Raw genomic sequence first — 22,749 nt, forward strand, 5'->3', positions numbered from 1 at the left:
CGAGCGGAGGTACGCGGGAGTGGACGAGGACGGCCACATGGTAGAAAGGCGTGTTTTCACGTACCTGCCGTTCACCTCGGCTGATCTTATCAATTGGAAAAATAGCAACCTGTCTTATACCAAGAAACCCCAAGCTCTCATTGATCTACTGCAAACTATTTTATTCAGACTCATAACCCCATTTGGACTGATTGCCATCAGCTGCTTATGCATCTTTTTAACACGAATGAAAGGTGGAGAATACTCCAAGCCACTTCTAATTGGCTGGAGAAGCATGTTCCTGCAGATTACCAGAACCCCCAAGAGTATGTCAGGGTCCAGTTACCAGGAACCGATCCCCAGTGGGATCCAAACACCCAGAGAGCATGCAAAGGCTAATCCGGTACAGAGAAGCCTTGCTGGAAGGATTTTAAAAAGGGGCCCAGAGAGTTACAAACAATAAAGTCTCTGAGGTTCTTCAAGGAAAAGAGGAAAGCCCTAACCAATTCTATGAAAGACTGTGTGAAGCTTACCGCATGTACACTCCTTTTGATCCTGAAAGTCTGGAAAACCGGCATATGATAAATATGGCCTAAGTTAGTCCATGTGCAGAGGACATTAGACGAAAATTGCAGAAACAGGCAGGATTTGCATGCATGAATACCTCACAGTTATTAGAAATAGCTAACCAGGTGTTTGCAAACCGAGAAACGGTGAGCCAGACGGAAAGTCGTAAAGAAAGGGAGCACCAGCCTCGGCGGGATGCTGACTTGATAGCTGCCACTATTAAAGGAGCGCCCCCAAGAGGCCGGGAAGAGAGGGGTTCCTGGAAGGCCTCCCAGTCTGCGTGTCCATGCCTGCAACGCGACCAGTGTGCTTTTTATTGGGAAATAGGACATTGGAAGGAAAAATGTCCATGGTTAATGGGAAAACAGGGAGACCCTGAGCATGAGGCTTCAGACAAAAGCAAAGGGTCTCTATTCAATCTAATGGAAGGAACACTGGACTGAAGGGGACCGGGCTCCATTGCCCCCAAGGAGCCCACGGTCAGGATGACAGTAGGGGGCAAGGCCATTGACTTCCTCATCAACACAGGCGCTGAATATTCAGTGGCAACCACCCCTGTGGCTCCCCTATCGAAGAAGACAACCGACATTGTTGGAGCTACTGGGGTGTCAGAAAAACAGTCTTTTTGTTTGCCTCGGACTTGTGAGCCGGGGAGGGGCACGAGGTGATTCACCAGTTCTTATACATGCCTGATTGCCCCTTGCCCCTGCTAGGAAGGGATCTGCTCAATCAGCTACAGGCGACCCTAACCTTCACAGAGAATGGCATCTTACGGTTGGCATTACCTAAAACTGGGGTCATAATGGTCCTCAGGGTGCCTCGTGAGGAAGAGTGGAGACTCTTCTTAACCAAACCAGACCAGGAAATAGAGCCTGAGTTAGCAAAACCATGGCCTAAGGTCTGGGCGGAGGACAATCCACCTGGGCTGGCAATTAACCAGGCCCCTGTGCTCATGGAAGTCAAGCCTGGGGCTCAGCCGGTAGACAAAAGCAGTATCCAGTTCCCCGAGAGGCGCTAGCAGGCATTCAGCTCCCTCCAAAATGCTTAGAGGACTACGGAATTACAGTTCCCTGCCAGTCTCCACGGAACACTCCCCTCTTGCCTGTTCTCAAACCAGGGACCAACGACTACAGGCCAGCACAAGACTTGCGCCTGGTCAATCAGGCCACAGTGACTTTGCACCCAACTGTGCCTAATCCATACACACTGCTGGGATTATTGCCAGCAGAGGATGGTTGGTTCACCTGCTTGGACTTAAAGGATGCTTTCTGTTGCATCAGGCTGGCTTTTGAAAATCTAAAACTATTTTGCATTTTAACGGGAGAAACCCAGAAGCAGATGTAACCACTCAATACACCTGGACCCAGCTTCCCAGGGGCTCAAAAACTCTCTCATCATCCTTGGGGAGGCATCAGCCCGTGACCGCCCCCGAGAAGCTTCTTGCTTGCATGCTGCCCCCGTATGCTGATAACCTTCTATTGGGACACCCCACGGCAGTCGGGTGCCCAAACAAATGCCTTGCTTGGACATCTGGAGGACTGTGAGTATAAAATGTCTAGAAGGAAAGCCCGGGTTTGCCAAAAAGCAAATACAGTATCTGAGGCTTACCATTCAGAAGGGGGAACGCAGCCTACAAGCAGAGAGGAAGCAAGCCGCTTGCACAGTGACAACCTGAGACTAAAAGGCAGGCGAGAGAGCTCCTGGGAGTGGTGGGTTTTGTAAATTGTGGATTTCCAAACTTCACAGTACTAGCCAAACTCCTCTATGATGTGACAAAGTGGGGAGACAAGGAACCCTTTGAATGGGGATCCCAGCCCCGTCAGGCCTATCAGGAACTGAAAATGAAACTAATGTCAGCTCCAGCTTTGGGGCTGCCTGATTTAACAAAGCCCTTCATATTATATGTGGCAGAAAGAGGAAAAAGTGGCAGTTGGGGTCCTAGTCCAAACAGTAGGACCTTGGCCCAGGCCTGTAGCTTACCTCTCCAAACAGCTGGATAGTTTCCAAAGGATGGCCCCATGCTTAAGGGCCCTGGCAGCAACTGCTCTAAATGAATACCAGAGGACACCACTGGTTATCAAATATTAAGCTGACCAGATACCAGGGCCTGCAATGTGAAAATCCCCACATCACCATTGAAGTCTGCAACACCTTAAACCGAACGGCTGGGCCGGGCGTGGTGGCTCATGCCTGTAATCCCAGCACTTTGGGAGGCCGAGGTGGGTGGATCACGAGGTCGAGAGATCGAGACCATCCTGGTCAACATGGTGAAACCCCGTCTCTACTAAAAATACGAAAAATTAGCTGGGCATGGTGGCGCGTGCCTGTAATCCCAGCTACTCAGGAGGCTGAGGCAGGAGAATTGCCTGAACCCAGGAGGCGGAGGTTGCGGTGAGCCGAGATCGCGCCATTGCACTCCAGCCTGGGTAACAAGAGCGAAACTCCGTCTCAAACAAACAAACAAAAAAACAAACAAAAAAACCCACCGCTTTGCTCCCAATGTCAGAGGGTCCGGTTGAACACAGCTGTGTTGAATTCCTGGACACAGTTGATTCCAACAGGCCTGATCTTCGGGATCAGCCATGGACAGTAGTAGACTGGGAGGGGTAGGTGCATGGGAGCAGCTTTGTCAATCCACGAGGGGAAAGATGTGCAGGCTACACCGTGCTAACTCTGGACACTGTAATCGAGGCCAAATCCCTGCCTCAAGACACCTCAGCTCAGAAGGCTGAACTCATTGCTTTAACTCAAGCCTTAAAGCTGAGTAAAGATAAGGTTGTAAACATTTACGCTGACTCTCAATATGCCTTCCTGACCCTCCAAGTACATGGAGCACTGTGCAAAGAGAGAGGCCTGTTAACTTCAGGGGGAAAAGAAATAAAGTATCAGCATGAAATTTTGCAGCTGTTAGAAGCTGAATGGAAGCCCCGGAGGGTGGCGGTCATGCATTGCCGAGGACATCAGCAGGCCCACACCTCCGTGGCCCTGGGAGATTCCCGAGCTGATTCAGCAGCTTGTAAGGCAGCATCTGCCCCCTACCAAATAGCAGTTACAGCCCCTCTGATTCCCCAGATCTCTGATCTCATACCTACTTACTCTAAGGAGGAAAGAGACTTTCTCCAGACAGAAGCGGGGGCAACTGATTAAGGAAGGATGGATCCAATGGCCAGATGGAAGAATAGCAGCACCACAGCTGCTGGGGGCCGCAGTTGTACAAGGTGTACATGAGACCACTCATTTAGGTCAAGAGTCGCTTGAAAAGATGGTGGACCGGTACTTTTACATCTCACACTTAGCATCCTTAACAAAAACTGGCACAGCGATGCATTACATGACGGCAACACAATGCGAGACAGGGTCCAACTATTCCCCCTGGAATTCAAGCTTATGGAGCAGCTCCATTTGAAGATCTCCAGGTCCACTTTATTGAAATGTCCAAGTGTGGAGGACATAAGTATTTGCTGGTCCTGGTGTGCACATACTCTGGATGGGACTGAAAGAGCCCATGAAGTAACCCGTGTGCTGCTTCGAGATCTTACCCCTAGGTTTGGACTGCCACTGCACATCGGAGCAGACAGTGGACCAGCATTTGTGGCAGATTTAGTCTGGAAAACAGCAACAGCCTTGGGTATCACCTGGAAACTGCACACTGCCTACTGACCTCAGAGTTCCAGAAAAGTGGAAAAAATGAACCAGAGCATCAAAAACAGCTTAGGGAAAGTGTTCAGGAAACAAGATTAGAGTGGGTGCAGGCACTTCCCTTGGGGTTATTCAAAATTAGAGTCACCCCCTTTAGGAAAAACAGAATATTCCCCTATGAAGTCTTATATCATAGGCCCCCTCCCTTACTTTGGGCACTCCTGGGAACTCCTCGGGAGTGGGGAGAGATTGAGTTAGGATGCTAGTTACCAGCTCTGAGGAGAATCACTTAGGATACTTCAACCTGAGTAAATAACAAATGTCCTGTAAGCCTTTTTCTCCCCAGTTCACCCTTTCTCACTAGGTAATCACGTGTGGATAAAGGACGGGAGCACAGCCCCTCTAAAGCCACAATGGAAAGGACCTCAGACCTGATCCTGACCAATCCCACAGCCATGAAGGTAGAGGGAATCCCAGCCTGAATCCACCACAGCCGCGTAAAAACCAGCTACAGCTGCAACTTAAACCAAGGAAAGAACTGCAGAATCACCTTAAAAAGGACAACGAGCTTTGCTCCAGCCACATCCTGGAAGCTGGCTGGTCCACGCTCAGCCAAAGCATGAGGAAATTCATCGTGGGACTTGTTCTTCTTAATATTTAGACTTGTACAGTAGGAGCATTAACTAATTTTAAAGAATGCCCTCAGTATGTACGTCAGGTAGGGCATAAAAGTTACTGCCATTCTTTTGTCCTGCAGTTTTTATAAATGTACAGGGACACAGAAGGGAACCTGTTTATATAATGGTCCTCAACATAAGGTGCATAATCCATGAGACGGACAGGTAGCTGTGTCATAGGCATCATTAAGCCCTCTTTCTTCCTATTATCTGTTAAGACAGGTGGGCTGTTAATGTATTCAGTCTACTCCACTAGGAAGAAAAGAAACCTAAAAATAGAAGATTGGACAAACGGTAAGTGGCCACCAGAGAAAATCATTGAGTATTATGGGCCAGCTACATGGGTGGAGAATGGCTCATGGGGATACCAGACCCCTATTTACAGGCTAAACTGGATAATCCGATTGCAGACTGTTTTGGAAATACTCACTAATGAAACAGGCAAAGCTCTGTCCCTCTTGGCCTGACAAGAAACTCAAATGAGAAATGCAATTTATCAGAACCTGCTGGCCCTAGATTATTTGCTAGCAGCCGAAGGGGGAGTCTGTGGAAAATTCAATCTAACCAACTGCTGTCTGCACATAGATGACCAGGGTCAAGCAGTAGAAGATATTGTGCGAGACATGATCAAACTGGCACACATACCTGAACAGGTGTGGCACGGATTTAACCCTGAGTCCTTATTTGGAGGTTGGTTCTCATCCTTGAGAGGATTCAAAACCCTCATCATAAGTGTTATAATAATAATAGGTGTTTGTTTGCTGCTCCCTTATCTACTCCCCCTGTTCCTTCAGATGATTAGGGGATTCATCACTACTGTAGTTAGCCAAAAAGTGACATCACAAGTGTATTATATGAAACATTATCAGTCAGTTTCTTTAGAAAATCTGGAAAGTCCGAAGGAAAGTGGGAATGAAAGTAAGACCTCTCATTAATATTATAAAGTGGTGAGGGTCTCAAAAGCGGGGGTGAAGAGGGATACCCAGGCATCTCAGATCAACTTCCAATTTTCATATGTGATTCCTGAGACTGTAAACCAAAACCCTTTTCATATGTAAAGCTATAAACCTAAGATTCTTCCACGTGTAACATCTAAAGTATAAACCTATATAAAGGCAGACCCTTCCCTTTGTTAGGGGAGCTTGGCTGTTAGGCAACTATGCCACCTTGCTCCCAGCCGAATAAACCCTCCTTCCTCCTGTATTCGGTGTCCAAGAGATCCATTTCCCACGGCCGCTCCTGCTACAGTTTCATTATTCCATCTTAGCCGACCTGCACAGCTTAGTTAGACCTAGATTTAACCCGAAGGTAAGATGCTGGGGTATAGAACACTAAGAATTTTCCCTCGAGGACCCTGGCTTGTTTATGGCCTTCATTAAAAGTATAAGCCTAACTTTGTCACTAGTCCTAAGGGGAAATCTTTAACCACAAGTTTTTAATCATTGAAGACAATATTGAACAACCCCCTATTTTGCAGGGATTGAGAAAGGGTGACTAGAGGCTTGACATCCCTTTGTGTGGTAGGACTTGGAGGAGAAATCCACTGGACTTTAACCACTCTGACAAGCTCCCCACACCCAGTTAATGGTTTTCCATAATAAAAAGATTGGGATTTCCTTTTGAGAAAAAAAAAAAAAAAAGAAAGACTTTGTTTTCTGGGAGTTAAATCCAGTTGTCTTTCCTCTCAATTTAGGATTCTCTATTTCCAAATCACATTGTCCCTTAAGTCAATAGCCACCAAAGTTTCAGAGTCAAGAAAATAGCATATAATCTTTGCATTTGCACACATAAATGTCAGAAGCATATTTTCTAGGAGAGGATTAAAAAAAAAAGTCCTTTGGTTGTAAGTCCTATGGACCCCACCAACCTGCAGTCTGAGACCCAGAAACAGAAAAAAAAAAAAAAAAAAAAAAAGAGAAGAAAACATTTCGAACCTTAGTTGAAGTTTCTGCCAGAGGTCCAGTCAGGGGAGAAGAATTATCTAAGGGGGAAGGGGAAGGTGCTGGCTATTTAAAGTGTGGTTCCACAACGCCTCTGTGGCACTTGTAATTCTAAACTTGGCCCAACCCACATTCCACCCTTGTGCCTCCCCTTTCCCTTTTCTGCCCTCCCCTCGGCCACTGGACAATGCGCACAGGAGTGATTTCGAAGTCTGGGGAGTGTGCACACCCCGGCAGGTCCGGCCAGCTGCTGCTGAGCTTATGAAGCATGCTCTCTTCCCCCGAACTCATGTGCTCTTCCCACTTGGTGACCTCAGGGTCTCTCTGGAGGGCTCCTGCTCCCACCCCTGTCTCCAACACAAGTGCTCCTCTCAGTCCATCAAGAATAGGTGTCCCTTTGGTCAGGTCCTGTGTGGATTAATTTAAAAATACATTTACCTTACCGTTTTGCAGCTTGCAATGTGGAATGGACAATGATTTGGGAAAAAGAGACATAGATTGCAGAACTCTGAGATGTCAGAAAAACTTCCCAAACACACACATTTATGCACATATGGAAAAAGTCTGAAAAAACATCTTCACTAAACAGTTAATAGTAGTTTCATTTGCAGAGTGGAACTGAGATCAGGAGACGGCAGTAAGGGAGATATTTTTCTCCACTCTATCAATATTGTTCGAATTTTAAAATAATATGCTTGCATTTTAAAATATTTGTAACTCAATAGAGAAAAGTTAAGTGCCAACGTTTAAAATAAAGCAAAGCCCTAAATCTGTCATAAGTGAAGGAGCTGGCAGTGAGCACGAGGCAGAGGTCATTCAGGGAGCTTCGTTTTTCTGCAGGAACAGCCCATGGAGCAGCTGTGAGAGCAGTTCATTCAGGCTGGAGTCTAGCACAGGGCAGAGTCCCAGCTCAGACACATGCACAGTGCGTGTGGTGGAAACTTGCTCATGCTTGACAATGGAGAGGGTGGGGTCTGAGTCCTGCATATGTCACTTCCTTGCTTGAGATTTCAGGAGATGATGAGTAACTGTAAATCAGAGCTCTTATTCACCCTTAAGGGATTATTCACAGTGAGCAGGGAAGTCTTCTTGAAGGAGACAGGACTGAGAGACCCCTGAGCAAAGCTGGGCTCTGGCCAGACTGTGAGAATGAGTTGGGTAGGGGATGTGGCAATGAGTGAGTGAGGTCATAGAGACATCTGAGTTGAGAGAGAGGTGAGGAAAGGAAGATGCATCAGGGAGTCTAAGGTAGTTTCCATTTTCTTGATCCCTTCTCTAACTCTATGGCATGGGGTAGGGGCAGGGAAACACTGCATTGTAATACCTGGAGAGCTTCCCAGAAGCTTCTTGGAAATTATTATTCTTATGTTTCAGCTGCCCCTGTTCCTCTCCCCTTGCAGCCTTTCATCTGTTAGATTGAGCTGTGTAAAGCAATAAACCAAAAGCATCCAGAGACAGGCTACAAGCCTATGTAAAAAAAAAAAAAAAGACCATCTTCAAAGCAATTCTACTGACTTCCATTTTTACTTATCATTGAGTGGTACTTACTAATGGCCTACAAAGCATTATAAACTTTGGCATTTGTAATCTAAAATCACCAGATACCTGGTGTTTTCTCAGATACCATTCAGCCTTTGGCAATGTTGCTCAGCCCTTCTATGTCCTCACATACGCAAACAGTTGCAATTTCCAGTTTTTAGGAAACTCTGTCAGTGATACGGACTTCATCAGGCTTATCCTGAGTTGGCTGTGAGTTGCCGCTCTTGCATTAAGGAACGTTGGCTTTGCTTACCAACCCTTTTGTTTTTACGTAACTGCTGCCATGTTACCATTTTGACTGCTACTTTATTCCCCTCCAAATATTTGTTATCCTCAACTTCTTTTCCCCCTATAAAGTGGGAATGGCTTTGGTAGGTTTTTTGTCCTGCTTAGGTTGACAAAAGTTAAAGAAAGAAAAAAAAAAGCTTCAGAACCACTGGTAGATAAATGTTGGTGACGGTCCCTCACAGCTTCCTGTCTGGGGTTCAGCACAAATCAGGCATGACTAGCCTTGCATCTACCACATGTTGCCACCGTCCTTTGGTCTGCTGGGTGCAAAGTCAAGAACCCTGAAAACAGGTAACACCACAATCAGTATTTAAGAGTTATTACTCAAGAGGTTGCATACATTTTAAGACTCACCAGAGACTGTTAGTGAGGATGACTGAAGGCTGTGCTTCCAGGACTGTATAAAACAAAGTGAATCGTGCAAAAAGCAGGTCTAGGAAGTCCTGATCTGTACCAAGTTGATCCCGGGTATATTTAAATGATAGTACACCATGATATACTCTCCCAAAACATTTTTTATTCTACTAGGAGTGGAATAAGAACAAATAAAATGTATGTAGTTTGACATTTCACAGAAACAAATTTTAAAAGGAGCATTCTTTGTTTCAAGAAATAATATTTCTGAGCAACATCAAGGTGGCAAAGGAAGTGGTGGGTTCTCCTCTGGAGACCTTTCAATTAAGAGACGTAGTTCTGTTGAGCCATAGGAGTCAAAAACCTGTTGACTTTTTGGATCCCTTTTCAAATAGCACACTGAAAGAAAAGAGCAAGTAGAATAAACAAAAAAATTATGCCTTGCTATAACTGAAATAATTTGAACAACAAAATTAATAATGATTGTATTGGATTGTAGCCCAAAGAACAAAGTTCACTAATAAGTTCATGCTGATACAAATAACGAATAATTTAGTAAGTGGGGAAGAGAGGATTGCTATTCCTTACAGTAGAATTTCAATTAATAAATGTAGAAGGATGCAGAGCATGGTGGCATGCACCTGAAACCCCAGTTACTCAGAGAGGCTGAGGTGGGAGGATTACTTCAGCTCAGGAATTTGAGGCAAGCCTGAACAAGACCCCATCTCAAAGAGAAAGAAGTATTAATAAATGTAGAAGGAAAGAGAGAAACAGAAAATCACCACTAGACAAACACCACTATAATAATTGTTGCAGACAAGACCCACCAATGAATGCTAAAATGAGTGGGTGCAGGCTCAAGGAGGAATAGAATTTTTACAATCTCAAAATATGTCCCCCAAGATATTTATTAACTACAAAGGGAAAAAAGAATAATGTTGAAGTAGAGAAGCCAAGCAGAAACCACCTTAACCAAATGGCTAAGGTCAACCTCACCTGTAATAAGACAGCAATATCTATATCATGAACCATGGGTATAATGTACCAAGAGGGACACAACGTTTCTGTGGTATTCTTTCCAAAAATGTGGTTCAATGACAAGAAACATAAGACAAACCCAAAGTGAGGGGCGTTTGACAAAATAACTGATCACTACTCTTCCAAAGTGCTGAAGTGTCACGAAAGACAAGATAGACGAGAAAGACTGAGGAACTGTTTCAGGCTGCAGAAGACTAACGAAAAATAACAACTAAAGGCAGTAACAACTAAATAATAACAACTAGAATGGGATCCTACATAGGACCCTGGAATAAAAAAGGACATCAATGTAAAAACTGGTGGAAGCTGCATAAGGCCTTGAGTTTAATGGTACTCTCTCAATGTTAATTTCCTCGTTCTAACGATTGTACTCTGGTTGTGAAAGATGCTAACATTAGGGGAAGCTGAGTGAAAGACAGATGGACACTCTCTGTGCTATTTTTGCGATTTTTCTGTAAGTCTAAAATTAGCGTAAAATCAAGTTTTTTAGTTTCTGGTTTTTTCTTTTTAAGACTTTTGTTTACACTCTATTACAGCCCAAGTACTTGACCCTGCTGTGAAAAGCTCTGGGATGTTACATGCAGGAACCAGAGGTGTCACTGAAAACTTTGAAGACTTTTCTGTTTGCTCCCAGATGGGATAACTCACCTCAATTCTGTAAGCTCCCATTTGTTTTCTTCCTCCCTTCCCTTCTTTCTTCCTCCCTTCCCTTCTGTCTCTTTCTTTCCTTCCTTCCCTTCCTCGCTCCCTTTTTTCCCTCCATTCCCCTTCCCTTCCTTTTCTTTCTTCCAGATGAGCACCTCACTCTATCGCCCAAGCTGGAGTGCAGTGGTACAATCATAGCTCACTGAAGCCTCAACCACCCAGGCTCAAAGATCTGCAAAACTCAGTCTCCCCAGTAGCTGGGACTATAGGTTTGGGACTAGCAAGGGGTTTAACTATCTCTTTCATGACCACCATGCCTAGCTAATTATTTTTTAACGTTTTATAGAGATGGAGTCTTGCTATGTTGTCCAGGCTGGCCTTAAACTCCGAGCCTCAAGCAATCCTTCTGCCTCAGCCTCCCAAAGCACTGGCATTATAGACATGAGCCACCATGCCAGATCCAAGATCTGAAAGAAATGAGACTTACGACAAAGAATATTAATAACATCAATCGTTACCATTACTAACGTTTGTTGTGCATTTCAAACGTGCCAGGCATGGTGCTAAGTGCTATACAGGCACCTTCTCACTTTATCCTCAGAACAAATCTATGACTCAAGAATTACGGACATAACCATTTTGAAGATAGGAAAACAAAGGCTTAGAGATAATTAAATCACTTGCTAGGCCACATAACTAGTAAATGGTAGACCCAGGATTTGAACTCAGATTTGTAGAATTCTAAAGTCCATTATTTATTTATAGCTACCATGCTCTACTTTTAATTGTAGTGTGGGGGGAGACAAGAAAAACACTAAAATGCACAACTCTAGTACTGTGTATTTTGGCTATTGCTGGCCCGTGGGATTAAACATAATTTTCTTGGCAGTCGGCTTGAGTACTCCCTTAACGAAGAGGTGTTCTCAGCTGTCCCACCCTCCCCTAGCCGTCCTCGCCCACACCATGACGAAGAACGAGAAGTCCCTCAACCAGTGCCTGGCCGAGTGGAAGCTCTTCATCTACAACCCGACCACGGGAGAGTTCCTGGGGCGCACCGCCAAGAGCTGGGGTTTGATCTTGCTCTTCTACCTAGTTTTTTATGGGTTCCTGGCCGTACTCTTCTCACTCACGATGTGGGTTATGCTTCAGACTCTCAACGATGAGGTTTCAAAATATTGTGACCAGATTCCTAGCCCAGGACTTACGGTTTTTCCAAAACCAGTGACTGCATTGCAATATACATTCAGTGTGTCTGACCCAACTTCCTATGCAGGGTACATTGCAGACCTTAAGAAGTTTCTAAAACCATATACTTTAGAAGAAAAGAAGAACCTCACAACCCATCCTGACCGAGCACTTTTTAAACAGAAGGGTCCAGTTTATGTTGCATGTCAGTTTCCTCTTTAGTTACTTCAAGCAGGCAGTGGTATAAGTGATCCTGATTTTGGCTACTCTAAAGGAAAACCTTGTATTCTTGTGAAAATTAACAGAATAATTGGATTAAAGCCTGAAGGAGTGCCAAGGATTGATTGTGTTTTCAAGAACGAAGATCAAACAAATATAACAACATCCTCATAATGGAATTATAGACTTAAAATATTTCTCATATCATGGGGAAAAACTGCATGTGTGCTGAATGATGTACAGAGTCTAGAAGAAAAAAGCCCAAGTCTTGTGCACATTTAAATCATGTACCTAGGTATTTCCGTATTTCAGTAGATAAAGCAGACATTAAATAGCATTGTTCACATAAAAAAAAAAAAAAAAAAAAAAAAAAAAAAAAAGCTGAGTAATATTGCATAGAAGTACCAGAAACTGCCTCGTTGGAAACAAAAACTATTTACAATAAATAAAAAGCCTGGCCGCAGGCTGGGTCTGCCACATTTACAGCATGGTGCGATGCACACGGTGACCAAACCACGGAGGCAGCTTCTGGCACTCACACCACGAGCCGCACGTTTGCCACATGAGAGTAAAGCAGAGGGTGAGAGGAGAGAGAGGGAGGGGGGTCACATTCACTTCTGGCGTCGGAGTTGATAGGACAACCAGTCCAGTCCTTCATAGAGCCCGTCGCCGCTGATGGCGCAGGTGGCCTGAATGTACCAGTTCCTGTGGCGTAGGGAGTGCAGCCCCAGCTTGTCTGTGATCCCGGCCGCATTCATGGCGTTGGGGAGGTCCTGCTTGTTGGGGAACACCAGGAGGACAGCATCCCGGAGCTCGTCCTCAGCCAGCATCCTCATGAGCTCCTTACGCGCCTTGTTCCCGTGCTCTCTGTCATTGCGGTCCACCACGCAGATCAGGCTTTGTGTGTTCTGGAAGTAGTGGCGCCACAGAGGCCGGATCTTGTCCCGGCCGCCCACGTCCCACACAGGGAAGCTGATGTTCTTGTACTACACGGTTTCCACATTGAAGCCTATGGTGGGAGTGGTGGTCACGATCTCGCCCAGCTTTAGCTCCTACAGGACCGTGGTCTTCCCCGCAGCAGCCAGGCCCGCCATGAGGATGTGCATTTCCTTTTTGCCAAAAAGGCCCTTGAAGAGGTTGGCTAAGATGTTCCCCATGCTTGTGGGCAGGTGGAAGGACACTGACCAGGGACACCTCAGCGGCTGCTGCTCCAAGCCAGTCCTTGGTTTCCCTCCCACAAGATGGCAGCTCTGACGGAGGCCAATTAGTGAGCTTTTATCTTGGCCCTTAATCCTATGGTTCTCCATGTCGGCTACCCTGGGAAACATTAAGGAAATTACCGATGTTTAACGCCCACTCTTAAAGAGAAGATTCTGATTTAATTGTTCTGAGGTGAAGCTTGAACACTGGTATTTTTTAAAAAGCTCTCTGGATGTCTCTAATAGGCAGCTAAGTTTGAAAACCTCTGTAGCCTAATTGCTGCTGTTAGCTAATTTCTTAGTCTATCCTCAGGGAAGATACACTACAGCTGCTGGTATATCTGAAACTCCTTTTCAAAGCCACCCTCAGCTTTCTCTTCTCCAAGATAAATAATCTGAAACCCTTTTTATCTTTCCTGAGAGTTCTTCCTTCTCACTCCCACTCACTGTTTTCACTGCTCTCCTCTGGAAGCTCTCCAGGTTCTGAACATCCCTGTCAAGTTCTGGTGACCAAAGCTCCCTCATGGCCCGTCTGTGCTGCCTGCCTGCTGGCTGCTAGTGCTGCTTGCCTACACAGCTCTGCAGTGTCAACTGAACCCTTGGTTTCCACCAACGGAGAAACTCAGCAACGGAGAGAGCTCTATCTGCATGTCAGACCAAGAGGCAGAAGCCTAAAGAAGGTCCTGCAGCCTGACTGTTGGACAGGGTGGCCTTCCATAGAGTTCTGCTAGGTGGACAGTGGAGAAGGAAATCTGAAGAAAGGGCATAAATGGAGAATGAGTTGAGAGCAAACCGTGATGAAAAAAATGTATAACCTGGGAAGCAGAACTCCAACATTCTAGTCCAGGTTATGACCCGAAACAGCCACATAATCTTGGGTTATCCATTTTGCCTTTCTAGGACTCGTTTTTATGCATAAAACAAGACAGTAAGACTGGGTCATCCCTGGGTTTCACTTCAGTTCTGAGTCTTCTGCAGCTGATCTCAGGCTTGGAAAGAAAGAGATTGCTGGTCTGATCATCCCCCTTCTAACTGCTCTGGCCTCAGTTCTTTCCCCCAGCAACTCTAGTTATTCCAAGAGTTCCGCCAGCCAATGATTATAGCCCAGACCTACCACCACTAGTCTGTAAGCTTCCTGAAGACGGTACAGGGCCATCTACCATCTCCTGAATACAGACAAAAGCCTAGGAGCACTCAGCTCACACAGCAGACACTTGAAACATTTCCTAAATCTCCAGGAATCAGAGCTCCAAACAATAATGACAGAATAATAGATACTCACTTTTCATCAACAATCATACCTACCAAAACTTAGCACCCCATAAAGTCATCCGTAATAGCAGTCATGGCACGTACAAGGCACCTTCACATACATTCTCTCATTTAGTCTTTACTGACAAGCCAGAAAGACTGGCATTATCCCTATTTTATAGGTAAGAAATTGAGCTTCACAGCAAAGAAAGCTAAATTGCCCAAGATGTCAAAGCTATGAAGTGACACAGTCAGGATTTGGATGTCTGTCTGCCCCGGATGCTTCTGCTCCACTCAAGCAGATTTACCTTGCAGATAATACAAGCTTCAAGGCCCCTCCCTTGCATGGGTGCCTTCTAGTCCCTTGTACCTAGTTTTGAGTTCTTAATTTTTGTGCCATTTTCCATAAAGAGGACCCTCCGCAAATTGTCTAAGCTTCAAGACCTAAAAAATCTAGATCCGCCCCCGAAATGAGCTTTTCATGTTAACAGAACCACCACTTTCTTGTTGAGTAATTTCAGTCTGAGGATATTTTTCAAACATGAATTCAAGAGGAATCCTTGCCAGTTTCTGCTCTGGGAACCTATGCTGCTTCTTTAAAGAAACTCTAGAGTATGGCTTTGCCTTGAGCCATGTGGACGTGGGTCACTCACTATTCTGTCTTCCCACTTACTCTGTGCCCAGGGTACTCTTCTCCTCACCAGTCTGTGGATTTTCACTCTCCCTCACAACAGGCCTTCCTGAGTCTCGCTTTAGCCTTGTAGCATGCCTTTCCATGCTGGTTGTCATAGGTCACTTTATTCTGTACTCTGTGGTAATGACTCTGTTCTACCCCTCCTGCTGCTTCTTTTGGTTTGCACTTTGGACTGGAGCCTGTTGCTGCTTTGGGATTGAGCCTCAGCTGCTTTCTGTAGCCAAACAAGCAGTGCTGTTGTTCACTTGGAGAGGAGTGACTTGAAAAGTTGGGAAAAAGGGGGATTGCTGTATATTTCAATTTCTGTTAGGTAGGCTTGAATATCAGAATTCAACTTCTTCTATAACCTCTCGTATTTACCCATCAAAATATTCTAACACTATTTTTTGTCCACTATTCCTTCCCTATATCTTGACCTTAGTTATCAGATCTCTCTTCTTTAGATTTTATATGTACAAAATTTCCCTCTTTTGTCCCCTCTCTGCAAATCAGAGAGGGTGCAGATACAACTTTGGAAAAACACAGTTTAGCGAAGAAATAGCTTGGGAGCTGGGGCTTTCAGGTGAGCTCAGCACACCATTTCTTTTTCTCTCTGGTCTGTCCACTTGCCATCTCCTATAGCTTTAATACCTCCCACATAGCTACAACCATCTGACAAATGAGAAAAATCTTTGCTCAGTACACAAATTATTTATCGTATAATGGTAACTTAATTTGTAATATTAGAAAAACCAGGATAGAACTAGGCAATTTATACATAATATTTCCAAAATACATTTTCCATCAAGGCATTAGCCATCTTTTAGAAATGTTTTCTGTTTGTTTTTGAGATGGAGTCTCGCTCTGTCGCCCAGGCTGGAGTGCAGTGGCACAATCTTGGCTCACTGCAACCTCTGCCTCCCAGGTTCAAGCAATTCTCCTGCCTCAGCCTCCCAAGTAGTTTGGATTACAGGCACCTGCCACTATGCCAGGCTATTTTCTGTACTTTTAGTAGAGACGGGGTTTCAACCTGTTGACCAGGCTTGTCTTGAACCCCTGACCTCAGGTAATCCGCCTGCCTCAGCCTCCCAAAGTGCTTGGATTATATGCATGAGCCACCGTGCCCAGACTCTTTTTTAGAAATGTTTAGATATGGCCAGGTGCAGTGGCTCATGCCTGTAATCCTAACACATTGGGAGGCCGAGGCGGGTGGATCACCTGAAGTCAGGAGTTTGAGACCAGCCTGGCCAACATGGCGAAACCCGATCTCTACCAAAAATACAAAAATTAGCCAGGCATGGTGGCAGGAGCCTGTAATCCTAGCTACTCAGGAGGCTGAGACAGGAGAATTGCTTGAACCCAGGTTGCAGTGACCTGAGATCGCGCCATTGCACTCCAGCCTGGGTGAAAGAGTGAAACTCTGTCTCAAAAAAAAAAAAAAAAAAAAGAAAGAAAGAAATGTTTAGATACTATCCTAGTGGTAACAGAAGCATAGAAAAGTTGACAATAGGATACCTGAGAATCTCGGAGCCATGTAATTCTAAGACATGTCTTAGGATGCATATGTATTAATCCACAGAACCTACAGCAGTTAGAATGTTAAATATTTTCCAGACAAGAACTGCAAAACACACAAAGCCAGCACACACCCATGCCCCTGCTGAGTTGTAAATGAGTCTGAGGAGTCACCTGTCAGTAGCAGCATGGCAATCCCATTAGCTAGGAAAGAAATCACTGTTTACTACTGACAAACTTGTGATGAGATACTTTAAAACTCTGAATTCTGCTTTCAGTTTCTTCTCTTGCCTCGTACGTTTTCATACTACACATGCTACCAATTTACAAAACCCCCAATGTATCCATACCTAGGAACAAAATAAAAATTCTTGTGATGCACAGGCAAGGACAATTTTCAGTGATGAGGAAATCCTTACATTTCCATTTCTGAAGAGAAATTACACGAATTTTTGCTGACAGCTTCTGAAAGCACAGACTGGAGAAGAGAAAAAAAATGTATGGAGAGGAAACTAAATATACTTAACCATACATACTGTGAATACTCTAAATTTTGAAATTCAAGATCTGATTCCTTCAGACAGAATTTTTGAAGGCTAAAAGCATGCTTTGTATAGATATTAAAAGGGATATGAACAATTTGGAGGCTGTTCAGAGGAGAATCAGTAGAGTTAAGGAACACAGTTGACAAAATTTGAAGATTTCTATTTTCCTAAGAAGTACATTTGTTCTACTGAATACAGGATATTGGCTAAAGGGCAGTTATAAATACTTCAAACTGCAGCAGTCTTTTAAATGTTGGCCCAAGTATAAAAAGTTACTGCTTTTCTTCTCATGAACATTAAAAAACAAAGACATTACACTTACCTTTTTCCATCTAACTTGAATAGGAAAGTATGGATAGGGTGAATTTTATGGGTTGGTGCAGAAGTAACTGCAGTCTTTGCCATTGACCGCAATTACTTTTGCACCAGGCTATATTAAGCCTGCAAAAGTTAGCTTCCGCTCTCAGGCACTTCAGTCTGTGTATAATGCAGCAAATTCTGTGTGAGTATAGCAGACTCAGAGGTGGCCTCCCATAATCCCTGCCCCCTGGTGTTCACATCCTTCTGTGATTGTCTCTCAGCATGGGCAGCAGCTGGGACTTGCTTCTCACCAATAGCATAGGGCAATGGTGGCAGGATGGATGTGATTATACATACACGTTTACATTACACAGGACTGTAACCTGGTCTTGCTAGCTTTGAGGAGGCGAGTAGCCACGCTGGGAAAGCACAGGGGCCAAGAAACTGAAGCTGGCCTCTGGCCAGTGGCCAAACACAAAACTTAAGGCCTTCAGTCTGACAACCCAAAAGGAACTAAAGGCTGCCAACAACCACATGAGCTCAGAAGCAGATTCTTCCTCAAACTTCAGATATGACACAGCCTTAAACACCACCATGATTACAGCCTTGTGAGACCCTGAAGCAGGGCACCAGCAAAGTTGTGCCCTGACTCCTGACATAGCAATTGTGAGACAATAAATGTGTGTTGCTTTAAGCTGCTAAGTCTGTGGTAATACTGTTAGACGCAGCAGTAAATAACAAATACAGTAAATACACACATTTGTAAAGTTGTGTTTGCTATTAGAGGTTTTGGAATGACTATATGTACATATGCATAGAAATGCAAAGCATTTAAGAAACTTAAGAAATGTAGTCAACAGAGAAATAAAGAAATTTGGCATTCCTCACACCAATCAATTCAAAATGTAACAAAGTTAATAACATAAAGAATAAGACTATGAAAGTTTTAAGCAAAATCATGGAGGTATTTTTATTATCTTGTAATGGGGAAGGTCATTCTAAGCACATCAGGAAAACCAGGAATTATAAAATAAAGATATTAAGTTTACATCATAAAACTTAACTTTTATAATAAAAAAAAACCTATAAATAAGGTTAAAAGACTAATAACAATGTGGTCAAAAATTTGCAACACAAGGCAAAGAAATAATGTCCTCAATATACATAGCTCTTTAACATCAAGTTTCAGTATAATGCAAAACTATACAGCCATTAAAAACAATACAAATCTATATCTATGGTCATGTACAAATGTTCTCATTATTAAGTGAAAGAAGCAAGTTACAAAGCAGTACATGGAGTGTGCTCTCATTTACGCAGAGGTGTACACAGTCGTATATATGCATACAGGAATATGCAGAGTTGCCTGAAAGTAAATCTTAACTGGTCATTTTGGGATAGATTACTTTTTCATTATTTCTTTTTTTTTTAATAAAAACAACTGTGCATGCACTATTTGCTTTTTTAAAGAAAAAAGAAATATAGTTTCAAAAAAAAGTTTTAGAAATGTTTGTGTACCTACGAAGCAAAAGTAACATTTATTTGGCAGAGAAGTGAATCAGACAGCAAAACCTCTAGTGAGGAAACACCAATGTGAAAGAGTAAGGAAAGTAGCCTCCAGGAAGGAATCAACACCAATATATGCAAGCATTACTGAAGACATCATCTCGGGGAGAATGTTCCTGAGGTATCTCCCAGCGAAAGGGGGAAGAAAAGCAGACTGGAGATATTTTTAAATAACTTGGTGAGAGAATGGTAGGCCATTTTGAATATGACACTAAAATGTATTAAAAGGAAAATAACAGAATGGTCTATTAAGTTCCATTATCAAATTAATGATCTTTGTCTTACTGGTGATAGATCCATACACTGTATGGATGGGAGCCATAAATATGAAAATATGTAAAATATACATAATTCTTAAAAATCATTATGATTTCTCATAATGCATTTAGAACTATGGTTCTCAACTCTGGCTACATATTAAAAATCTGCTGAGAGCTTACAAACAAAATCCTGATGTTTAGGTCTAGAAAAGGCAACGAGAGAGATTCGGATTAATGGTTACTTAAGGTTGGGAGCAGAAACAGGGACTGACTGAATAGACATGAAGTTTCTTTTTGGGTGATGGAAACATTCTAAAGTTTGTATGATGTGGTAAGGGTTGTACAATTCTGTAAGCCTACTAAAACCATGTATTAAAATAAGTAGATTTTGTGGTACACAGATTATACTTCCATCAAGCTGTTAAAAAAAAAATACTGATATTTCAGCTCCCTGTGAGATACTCGCAATTAGATTGGTCTAGGATGGGGAGTGGCAGGTATGGTTTGTTTTTGAGGCAATCTCCTCCTGTCTCCAGGCTGGAGTGCAGTGATCCGAGTGCCATCTCGGTTCACTGCAACCTCCGCCTCCCAGGTTCAAGCAATTCTTGTACCTCAGCCTCCCGAGTAGCTAGGATTACATGCCTGTGCCACCACGCCCGGCTAATTTTTGTATTTTCAGTAGAGACAGGGCTTTACCACGTTGGCCATGCAGGTCTTGAACTCCTGATGTCAAGCAATCCCCCTACCTCGGCCTCCCAAAGTGCTAGGATTACAGATGTGAGCCACTCTGCCTGGCCAAGGTATGGTTTGTATAAGCCTGGGACCACCGATTCAGTTACCTGAAACCATTTTACAGAATTACATTACAAAGGCCAAACTCTTTGAAATAGACAATTTACAAAGCTTTTGAACACCTTTGGTTTCCACTGTACACCTCTGACTGTAAAAATGGAATTCTAACCATGTTCAATGTGAACTCTGTCTTGCTGGGGTGATTATAGGCATGCACAGTTGCACCTTTCAGAATTGTAGGTTAAAAGCTAAAAGGATATTTTGAATATATATTTAAGATGGATACAAAGTTGAAATTGTCCAGATAAACCCAATGAGGAAGGTGAAGGGATTCAAAATTATAGCACATGAGAAAAAAAAAAATATATTAAATCAGAGGAATTGGGGATGAGAGGTAGAGAAGTAGAGATAATCACTATCCTTAAACGTTGTAAGGTTGCCTAAGAGATGCAACTGAACTAGTTCTTCAGATTTTCTCAAAAGAACCAGGATTGATGAGGCTACAGGAAGATGGATTTCAGGTCTTTATCAGGAAGATCTTCACGATAATCTTGTTCTAGGCATTGTGTCAGATCCTGGAGATATATCCTATAGTGACTATGCTCTAGTGGTCCTCAAACTTTGGCGTGCATCACAATGACCTGCAGGACTTGTTAACAACGTAAGTTGCTGGTCCCACTCCCAGAGTTTCTGATTCAGGAGGTTTAGGGTAGGATCTCACAATTTGCATTTCTAACGAATTCCCAGATGATGGTGATGCTGTCCATGCAGAAATGTCACTCTTGAGAACCAGTGTCTAGAGCTCCATGAGAGGACACCTAATTCAGATTTCATGTAGAGGAGTAACACGGACTTCTCAAAGGAATTTGGAAGGCAGTAAGGAGAAAAGCTAGTGAAGTTATGGCACTCCAAACACAGAGAACAATAGGGGAGCAATAATGTATAGGAAGGAACAAAGGCATGAAACAACATTCCTTCAAGTTCTGTTGAAAGTTTATGCAGAGTATTGTTCTAGTTGCCGTGTACGGAGAGACAGAGGAAACAAAACCTCTGCTCTCATCGAACTTTTACACAAATATGCCATATACAGCAAAGTCTCCTAATGGACTAGAACAGGCCATTGCGAGAGAGGACATGGGAGTCTCTGAAGAGGTAGCATTTAAGCCGACATCTTAAGAATCCACTGAGACTGTTGAGAGATGCTGGCGAAAATAACCAGGAAACCACGAGCCTCCAGCCCAGCTGTCAAACCACCACCCACCAATACCAAAGAGGTAAGGAAGAAAAAGACCCTGTCTCAACCTAAAAGCACTATCAGGGTTTCCAAGAAAATCTCTAAAGGAAAAGGAGTCCCCTCCAGGGGAGCTGCAGAAAAAAAGCCTCTACAAAAAAGCAGTATCAAAGTTCCCAAGACAACCTTGAAAAGAAAAGGAGCCCTCCGGGGGAGTTCCAGAACAAAAGCCTCTACAAATAAAGACCACTACTTCAAGAAAACTTAAGGGAGCAGGTCACACTATCCAGCCACTGTGACCAGCCGAATAAGGAACTCAATCAAAGTGAGTCACAGGAGGACCCAAAGAGTGAGAACCTCCACCATCTCCAGCATCTCCCTGAGAAACCAGTAATTTGGGGGCAAGGCCAGAGTCCTCGGATCTGAAAAGTCTCCAGACGTCTAACTCCAGATAAACAGCCAACAGGGTCTAGAGTACATTTAACACCCAGCAGGGTATGCCCATGGTGATGAAAATAAGACTGATACAATGGACTCTGGTGACTTGGGGGAAAGGGTGGGAGAGAGGTGAGAGATAAAAGACTACATATTCAATGCAGTGTGCACTTCTTAGGTAATGGGTGCACCAAAATCTCAGAAATCAGCAGTAAAGAACTCATCCGTGTAACCAAACACCACCTGTTCCCCAAAAACCTACTGAAATACATTTAATAGATTTAAAAAAAATACAAGTGGAAATGTTTGACAGACAGTTGATTACAAGAGCTCAGAAACAAACCATGGGCAGGTGACACTAAGCTGAGAATCATTTGAATGAAAGTAACTGGGAGTGGACTAGGACATCCATGTTATATAGAGAAAAGCCCGGATTATACCATTTCAAAGGGTAAAGAGAAAAGGAGGCTGATTGAAGAGTAGCTAAACAGAATAAAAATTAGGAAAAGGTAGTGGCCAAGAATCCAATGGAGGGGGTTTTAAAATGAAGTGGACAACAATTTCAAATACTAAAGAGAAGTCAAGTAAAAATGAGGTGTCCACTGGGTCTAGCAATGTGGAGTTCACTGACTTCAGGAGGGGAACTTTCAGTGAAATAAGGGTAGAATCCAGATTACAACTGGCTGAGGAGTGAAAGCTAAATATAGAGAAAAGATGGGGCTTGGCTACAAAGTAGAAAAAGAGAACAGGAAAGAGACACAGGTTCAAGGGAAAATATAGAGGACAGAGTTAAGCTCTCCTATTCAGTACAGAGCTTGAAACTATATGCTAAATAAGAAAGAGGAGATACTGAAGATAAAGGGCTGATAGAACAAGGTCTCTAAGGAGTTACAATGGATAAGATTCACTGAT

The 22,749-nt window shown here is 43.6% G+C and overlaps 1 protein-coding gene and 2 pseudogenes across 6 annotated transcripts in view; 1 reads left to right on the forward strand and 2 right to left on the reverse strand.

The window, feature by feature from the left end:
* Nucleotides 1–6,849, reverse strand: part of SLC6A13 (solute carrier family 6 member 13) — a 48,031-nt gene extending 41,182 nt beyond the window's left edge. For 4 of the 6 annotated variants that reach the window (XM_003934463.4, XM_074403312.1, XM_074403310.1 and 1 more), the window contains exon 1: nt 6,797–6,849. The gene's annotated coding sequence lies outside the window, so the exon portion shown is untranslated. Of the gene's footprint in view, nt 1–512; nt 575–6,796 lie in introns of those variants that run through there. The other 2 variants (XM_074403315.1, XM_074403311.1) reach the window with 2 other exon arrangements.
* Nucleotides 6,850–11,629: 4,780 nt separating this feature from the next.
* Nucleotides 11,630–12,302, forward strand: LOC101053553 (sodium/potassium-transporting ATPase subunit beta-3 pseudogene; annotated as a pseudogene).
* On the reverse strand, nt 12,207–13,379 carry LOC101034134 (ADP-ribosylation factor 1 pseudogene; annotated as a pseudogene).
* Nucleotides 13,380–22,749: the final 9,370 nt, after the last annotated feature.

Source organism: Saimiri boliviensis, chromosome 7 (genome assembly GCF_048565385.1).
Source record: "Saimiri boliviensis isolate mSaiBol1 chromosome 7, mSaiBol1.pri, whole genome shotgun sequence".
Lineage (NCBI taxonomy): Eukaryota > Metazoa > Chordata > Mammalia > Primates > Cebidae > Saimiri > Saimiri boliviensis.